Source organism: Lolium rigidum, chromosome 4 (assembly GCF_022539505.1).
Source record: "Lolium rigidum isolate FL_2022 chromosome 4, APGP_CSIRO_Lrig_0.1, whole genome shotgun sequence".
Lineage (NCBI taxonomy): Eukaryota > Viridiplantae > Streptophyta > Magnoliopsida > Poales > Poaceae > Lolium > Lolium rigidum.
In genome coordinates this window covers 261,904,236-261,913,372 of record NC_061511.1, presented here as the reverse complement: position 1 = coordinate 261,913,372, position 9,137 = coordinate 261,904,236, and positions in this window count along the sequence as shown.

Below are 9,137 nucleotides of genomic sequence, written 5' to 3'. Positions count from 1 at the left end.
TGACGGCGGATGAACATCACAGCAGGAGGATCCGAACCGTTCCCGCCGCCACCAGCACAGCAGCCGCGCCGTCAGAGCCAGCCGGCAAACGGAGCTGTACCATGTCATCATCCTTTGCCGCATCCACCTGCATGCACGCGCTCCACGGCTGGCTGGCAGCACACACACCTGCACCGCCACAACACGGCGATCAATCAATAGATCAATAGCTAGTCTAACCTCAAATGTTTCGACAAGGTACTAAGTAACCCAAGTCGACAATAGGCAAGAACCAGCCAACATTCATCCAAGGGCAACGATTGAGCATGACTTCACATTACAAATTAGGCAAGGCTCGCAAGATATACATGGTGAATGAAAAACCACACTAGAGGATAATTTTGATTTGTTATGTTTCTATGAGTGACGAGCTGGTCATGAGAACGAATGGAGTATGAAATGCAACAGACAAGCTGGCAGCAATTCCATGCTCCTAGTGAAACACCATATGATATATGCAAGACGGAACGTTATTTCTCGAGATTCACTCGCCTAAGAGCATCTCTATCAAACACCCCATATCGACATGGAAACGTTACTTTGGGCTGATATGGGTTTTTGGTCCATTTTTAGGACAGACCAGACACCACATCGGTGGTATGGCCTGGAAAATGGATTCAGGCCGCAGCCCAAATTAAAACCGTGAAATTCCCGTATATATGGCGGTCAGAGAGGCTAATGGGGGCCAAACCCCATCCGCATCCGCTCCTCCGCCTTCCTGCCTCCCGCCGACGATAAATCCTGCTCCCGTCGGCGAGCAAACGGCGACGCGCGCGCGTAGATCCAGCCTCCCCTCCTCCCGCCGGCGAGCGATGGTGTCGGGGCGCGACTCCAGCGGGCACGGGGGCGGCCAGGTTGGCCACGGAGGAAGCTCCAACGACCGCGGCGGGAGCTCCAACGACCGCGCCGGCGAGAAGACGGACGCGGCGTGGATCCGGCGGTTGTACCGGTTCAGCAGGTACGGCATCGCCAAGCATCCCGCGTTCTCGAAGCGCAGGTCCACGGCTTACCGACACCGCGACTCCTCCTCTTTCGACGGTGCTTCAAGCTCCCGCTAGCCGCCGTCAACAGAAATTGTGGTGAAGACGGAGCCTGAAGACGCGCCGGCGCCCGCGTTCGCGCACGGTGATTATCTCGACGACGCGGAGCTCGAGCGGCTCCTGCCGAAGCTCGCGACAAAGCTGGCCTCGCGCCCGGTGACTTCGGCGACAAGCGCCACCTCGATACCGTCATCGGGCTCGTCTCGCAGACGAGCCGCCGCGAAGCGGACAAGGCGGAGGAGTGGCCGCGAAGGAGCAGGGGAAGATTTTCGCCGACCTTGGCAGCGACGGCGAGTGAGGAGGCCGCCGACGCGCCGCCGCCACGGCATAGGACTCCGTGAGCATCCCGGAGCCAAATTTTGGTACTAGGTTGCCGTGGCGATGAGAATTAGCTCGAATAGTAGTCCAATTCGAGTAGCTTTTAGTTGATCGTAGCCGAATTAACTTATGTATGTATGAACTGTTGAATGCGATGCAAATCTATCTTACGCGCCAATTTTTTTTTAATATGCAGTTATGTTTAGCGTATTTGATCCGTGCGCTCGTTTTACAAACCCCAAATCTGCTTTGGGGTTCCATGAATCGGTGGTTTTAGGATTTGAGGTTTGGGGTATCTGCTAGAGATGCTAGATGTTCTCCGACTTGGCATTTATTTTTTCAGATGTGATATATGCACTTGGGTAGACACAAATTTCAGAACGCATGGCATGGGCATGCAGGAAGCAAGCAAGCAGGTTCCGGAAACTAGCTAGGAGAGACACAGGAACTCGAAAGTCGAAATCTAAATCATGTCTCCGTGCTCCTGCACGATTCATTGGTCAGTCGCAACTCTTGGCAAGCATACATACACGACGAAATCCAAGTAAAATAGGATGGGATCTAAATAAGACATTCTAGCGGAGGGACGGCGACAAGGATGCGGCAGCCGGCAGGTTGTGGTGGACGCCAACAGCAAGCATCTCGGAAGCCCGGCGAGGAGCTCCGGTGGTCAGCACCATTGATGACTTCGTATGTACCTAGTACGGACTTACATTGATGACCTGCAGTGGCTGCTGGAGGTGTAGCCATGATCAAATTTTATGTGATCAACAAGTTTCAAAAACTGTTCAAAAGCAAGGCATCAATAAGGAAAATGGTATGGTAAGAAAAAAATCAACAAAATCCAACAAAAGACGAGGCACATACATCCCAATTGTCTTGTTCTCCACGGAGTAATCTCTCCAGCTCATCCTCCGAGAATACCCGAAGTGTGCTTAGTGGAAATACCCGCAAACCCAACAAAATCATTTTTCAATGCGTGAACAAGTAACAAGCACATACATACCGGAGGAGAGTGAAAAATCTAAAATGAGAAATGAACATCAAGCTCATGTCACCCTATATGCCTCGGCTAAGGCTCACGAGTTACAAATCAAAGAACGGAAAGCACACTAACACCTAAATATATCTTAACCGACAAAGGAGAAAACCAAGCAGAGGGTAATTGAAAGCTGTCATTATTTACGTAAATGAGAGCAGCTAAGCATTAGACAAGCATACCTGATTAAATCCCGACTTAAAAGCTTCCGATTGTCTTGAGATTCCATTTTTAACCGTTGCCTCGACAACAAAAGAAACATATTCTTCCAAATTCTCAGCGGTTACACTCGAAAAAAGCGCAAAGAATTAAGGGAATACTTTAACTGCGCTGAGAAGCCGGACACGGAAAGTGCATGGTCATATCACTTACATTATCTGAGCTACTCTCCGAGAAAGCACATACTCCGGATAGCCGGGGACAGTGAAGTCAATAGCAAGATCCTCAATTGTACAACCTCGATAAGACAAATCAGATGGGCTCGGCATTCCTTTGTCGAACATGATTCTAAGTATTTCCTTTGACAAGTAAGTGCTTTAAACTCCATAAGGGTCGTTGCCAGTTCAGGATCAAATGAATTGATATCATATATATTAAGCTCCTAACAAAGAAAACCTTATTAGCACGACAAAAAAGTAGTTTGATTGCTAGCGTCGCCGTCGCCAAGCGTCCAAAGTCTTAAGTCGCGAATATTCACGCGAGCGCACGCGCTATGCTGAGTGGTGCAACCCTATGTGTGCATCTACCATTTTAGATGTCACCAAGAGCTCTCCTTATAAGTTGCTCCAAAGCCTCTTCCCTTAGCAATGTGGGACTAAAGTTTGGTCATAGCCAGACAATCCTCTGGATTTTTATGTTGGGCCTTAGTTACCCTCCATATATACTGGTCCGGCCCATCTTTTCTGAAGAAATCAATCATCCATGCATCCCCTGTTCATCTTGTGCATGTGCCTTGTCTTCTAGTGCTACCTCTTGGCACGAGTGTTTATTTCTTTTTGTTTCCATGCATGTGAGGCGTTCATGCATGGTTTTTTGTCTCTTCGCTGGAGGGCCTCACTTATGGCACCTCGTTGGTGGCTTTAACCTCACAGACTGGTACTATTTTTGTTAGTTTAATTATTTTGGTTAGGCACCACTAAACCGCGTCGTACGCAGATGAATATTTGAACTCAAATTGGCTCCTACTAGGTGATGACTTTCTAGGCTAGCTAATATGCAAAAGTAGTTTTTTTTTTTAATTTTCTGCCAACCAAAAGGAAAACATTTCAACGCCACGCATCCGGTAAGTGTAGCAAGTCCAAATCCCTCATCTTAGTTTGGATTTTACTCCATAACTCGGGCACTCGTCGACCCTTGCCGATATACGAAAGTGCTCGCCCAAGTCCATCGAAAACAACCATGCTATATAGTGGTGGATGTGTTAAAAAAATAGTGGTGGATGTGACGTCCTCCATGCCATATCTAGTAAAGTAGTACATGATGGTTTTTGATTACGTCTTCCTCCACTTCTCCATCATATCTTCATAATAGATTATCGGGATGAGCAAACTTCAAAATATATCTACATGCCATGTATGAAATTTAACGCTTTTGTTGAAACAATTTAACCTTTTCCCGCTTTTGTGCTACCCGCTAGTACCTGCTATATTTGTGCATGTTGTAGTTTCGATAGGCTGGATAGCAAAATATTATTTTTCTTTGAAGTTTGAACTGGTGGTCATAGGGGTCCTTTGCTTCGTCGGGAAACCGATGGACGACTCGATTCGGTCAAGTCGGTCGTGCCCCACGATCACGCAACAACTCTCGGCCGATTAATCAGCTCCAAAAGCATACTAGCTAGCTCGATCTCTTCTTTTTATTTGCTCACCTACAAACCACCGAGCTAACCTAGCGGTTAAGCTAATTAATCAAGTAACTAAAGGTAAATTTAGAAATTTAAATTTTTGGCATAACCCACTGTATTTCCTGGACATTCATGCCACAGATCAAATAGCCAATGAATGGACAATAAAAAGTGCATGCAAAACCCAGCCACGAGAGATCGATCAATATATAGCTAGTGTGATCACAAGAACATGCAATCTTTAAAGAATTAAAACGATGCAACTCCCAGGAGCAGCAACACAACTACTACATTGCTATATATTACAACAAAAGCTCCTCATCGACGCTTGACCCACGACTTACTCACAGACAAATACGATCGACGCTGCCACAATCCATCCGGCTACTACTCCCTACTAACGGCCGATGAACATCACAACAGGAGGATCCGTACCGTTCCGCCGCGCCGCGCCACCGAGCTAGCCCAGCAGCCGCGCCACTGAGCCAGCCGGCAAACGGAGCTGTACCATGTCATCATCCTTTGCCGCATCCACCCGCATGCACGCGCTCCACGGCTGGCTGGCAGCACACACACCTGCACCGCCACAACACGGCGATCAATCAATAGATCAATAGCTAGTCTAACCTCAAATGTTTCGACAAGGTACTAAGTAACCCAAGTCGACAATAGGCAAGAACCAGCCAACATTCATCCAAGGGCAACGATTGAGCATGACTTCACATTACAAATTAGGCAAGGCTCGCAAGATATACACGGTGAATGAAAAACCACACTAGAGGATAATTTTGATTTGTTATGTTTCTATGAGTGACGAGCTGGTCATGAGAACGAATGGAGTATGAAATGCAACGAGACAAGCCGGCAGCAATTCCATGCTCCTAGTGAAACACCATATGATATATGCAAGACGGAACGTTATTTCTCGAGGTTCACTCGCCTAACGACATCTCTATCAAACACCCCATATCGACATGGAAACGTTACTTTGGGCTGATATGGGTTTTTGGTCCATTTTTAGGACTGAGACCGGACACCACATCGGTGGTATGGCTCTGGAAAATGGATTCAGAGCCGCAGCCCAAATTAAAACCGTGAAATTCCCGTATATATGGCGGTCCAGAGAGGCTAATGGGGGCCAAACCCCATCCGCATCCGCTCCTCCGCCTTCCCTGCCTCCCGCCGACGATAAATCCTGCTCCCGTCCGGCGAGCAAACGGCGACGCGCGCGCGTAGATCCAGCCTCCCTCCTCCCGCCGGCGAGCGATGGTGTCGGGGCGCGACTCCAGCGGGCGCGGGGGCGGCCAGGTTGGCCACGGCGGAAGCTCCAATGACCGCGGCGGGAGCTCCAACGACCGCGCCGGCGAGAAGACGGACGTGGCGTGGATCCGGTGGTTGTACCGGTTCAGCAGGTACGGCATCGCCAAGCATCCCGCGTTCTCGAAGCGCAGGTCCACGGCTTACCGACACCGCGACTCCTCCTCTTTCGACGGTGCTTCAAGCTCCCGCTAGCCGCCGTCACACGAAATTGTGGTGAAGACGGAGCCCGAAGACGCGCCGGCGCCTCGCGTTCGCGCCCGGTGATTATCTCGACGACGCGGAGCTCGAGACGGCTCCCGCCGAAGCTCGCGACAAAGCTGGCCTCGCGCCGCGGCGACTTCGGCGACAAGCGCCACCTCGATGCCGTCATCGGGCCTCGGTCTCGCAGACGAGCCGCCGCGAGAGAGGACAAGGCGGAGGAGTGGCCGCGGAGGAGCAGGGAAGATTTTCTCCGACCTTGGCAGCGACGGCGAGTGAGGAGGCCGCCGACGCGCCGCCGCCACGGCATAGGACTCCGTGAGCATCCCGGAGCCAAATTTTGGTACTAGGTTGCCGTGGCGATGAGAATTAGCTCGAATAGTAGTCCAACTCCGAGTAGCTTTTAGTTGATCGTAGCCGAATTTAACTTATGTATGTATGAACTGTTGAATGCGATGCAAATCTATCTTACGCGCCAATTTTTTTTTTAATATGCGCTTATGTTTAGCGTATTTGATCCGTGCGCTCATTTTACAAACCCCAAATCTGCTTTGGGGTTCCATGAATCGGTGGTTTTAGGATTTTAGGTTTGGGGTATCCGCTAGAGATGCTAGATGTTCTCTCGACTTGGCATTTATTTTTTCAGATGTGATATATGCACTTGGGTAGACACAAATTTCAGAACGCATGGCATGGGCATGCGGGAAGCAAGCAAGCAGGTTCCGGAAACTAGCTAGGAGAGACACAGGAACTCGAAAGTCGAAATCTAAATCATGCCTCGTGCTCCCGCACGATTCATTGGTCGGGCCGCAACTCTTGCCAAGCATACATACACGACGAAATCCAAGTAAAATAGGATGGGATCTAAATAAGACATTCTAGCGGAGGGACGGCGACAGGATGCGGCAGTTCCTGAGCGGTTGTGGTGGACGCCACCAAGCAGCGCATCTCGGAAGCCGCGCAGAGCTCCGGTGGTCAGGCACTCATTGATGACTTCGGTATGTACCTAGTAAAGACTTACATTTGATGATCGCAGGCTGCCGGAGGTGTAGCCATGATCAAATTTTATGTGATCAACAAGTTTCAAAAACTGTTCAAAAGCAAGGCATCAATAAAGGAAAATGGTATGGTAAGAAAAAAAATCAACAAAATCCAATAAAAGACAGGGCACATACATCCCAATTGTCTTGTTCTCCACAGCAGTAATCTCTCCAACTCATCCTCCGAGAATACCTCGAAGTGTGCTTAGTGGAAATACCGCAAACCCAACAAAATCATTTTTCAATGCGTGAACAGTAGAACAAGCACATACATACTCAGAGAGAGTGAAAAATCTAAAATGAGAAATGAACATCAAGCTCATGTGACCCTATATGCCTCGGCGTTAAGGCTCACGAGTTACAAATCAAAGAACGGAAAGCACACTAACACCTAAATATATCTTAACCGACAAAGGAAAAGTCGAACAGAGGGTAATTGAAAGCTGTCATTATTTACGTAAATGAGAGCAGTGACATTAGACAGACATACCTGATTAAATCCTGACTTAAAAGCTTCCAAATTGTCTTGAGATTCCATTTTTAACTGCTAGCCTCGACAACAAAAGAAACATATTCTTCCAAATTCTCAGCGGTTACCCAAAAAAAGCGCAAAGAATTAAGGGAATACTTTAATATCGCTGAGAAGCTGGACACGGAAAGTGCATGGTCATATCACTTACATTACTCGCAGGCTACTCTCCGCAGAAAGCACATACTACGGATAGCCGGGACAATCGAAGTCAATAGCAAGATCCTCAATTGTACAACCTCGATAAGACAAATCGGATGGGCTCGGCATTCCTTTGTCGAACATGATTCTAAGTATTTCCTTTGACAAGTAAGTGCTTTAAACTCCATGAGGGTCGTTGCAGTTCAGGATCAAATGAATTGATATCATATATATTAAGCTCCTAACAAAGAAAACCTTATTAGCACGACAAAAAAAGTAGTTTGATTGCTAGCGTCAGCCGTCGCCAAGCGTCCAAAGTCTTAAGTCGCGGAATATTCACGCGAGCGCACGCGCTTATGCAATGAGTGGTGCAACCCTATGTGTGCATCTACCATTTTAGATGTCACCAAGAGCTCTCCTTATAAGTTGCTCCAAAGCCTCTTCCCTTAGCAATGTGGGACTAAAGTTTGGTCATAGCCTGTAACAATCCTCCGATTTTTATGTTGGGCTTTAGTTACCCTCCATGTATACTGGTCCGGCCCATCTTTTACGAAGAAATCAATCATCCATGCATCCCCCGTTCATCTTGTGCATGTGCCTTGTCTTCTAGTGCTACCTCTTGGCACGAGTGTTTATTTCTTTTTGTTTCCATGCCATGTGAGGCGTTCATGCATGGTTTTGTCTCTTCGCGAGGGCCTCACTTATGGCACCGTTGGTAGGCTTTAACCTCCACAGCAGGTACTATTTTTGTTAGTTTAATTATTTTGGTTAGGCACCACTAAACGCGTCGTACGCATGAATGAATATTGAACTCAAATTGGCTCCTACTAGGTGATGACTTTCTAGGCTAGCTAATATGCAAAAGTAGTTTTTTTTTTTTAATTTTCGCTAACCAAAGGAAAACATTTCAACCGCCACGCATCCGGTAAGTGTAGCAAGTCCAAATCCCTCATCTTAGTTTGGATTTTACTCCGTAACTCTGGGCACTCGTCGACCCTTGCCGATATCACGAAAGTGCTCGCCCGAGTCCATCGAAAACAACACATGCTATATAGTGGTGGATGTGTTAAAAAAATAGTGGTGGATGTGACGTCCTCTCGTGCCATATCTAGTAAAGTAGTACATGATGGTTTTTGATTACGTCTTCCTCCACTTCTCCATCATATCTTCATAATAGATTATCGGGATGAGCAAACTTCACAAATATATCTACATGCCATGTATGAAATTTAACGCTTTTGTTGAAACAATTTAACCTTTTCCCGCTTTTTGTGCTACCCGGCTAGTACCTGCTTTATATTTGTGCATGTTGTAGTTTCGATAGGTCTGGATAGCAAAATATTATTTTTTCTTTGAAGTTTGAAGCTCGGTGGTCATAGGGGTCCTTTGCTTCGTCGGGAAACCGATGGACGACTCGATTCGGCCAAGTCGGTCGATGCCCCCACGATCACGCAACAACTCTCGGCCGATTAATCAGCTCCAAAAGCATACTAGCTAGTCTCGATCTCTTCTTTTTATTTGCTCACCTACAAAACCACCGAGCTAACCTAGCGCTAAGCTAATTAATCAAGTAACTAAAGGTAAATTTAGAAATTTAAATTTTTGGCATAACCCCCGTATTTCCCGGACA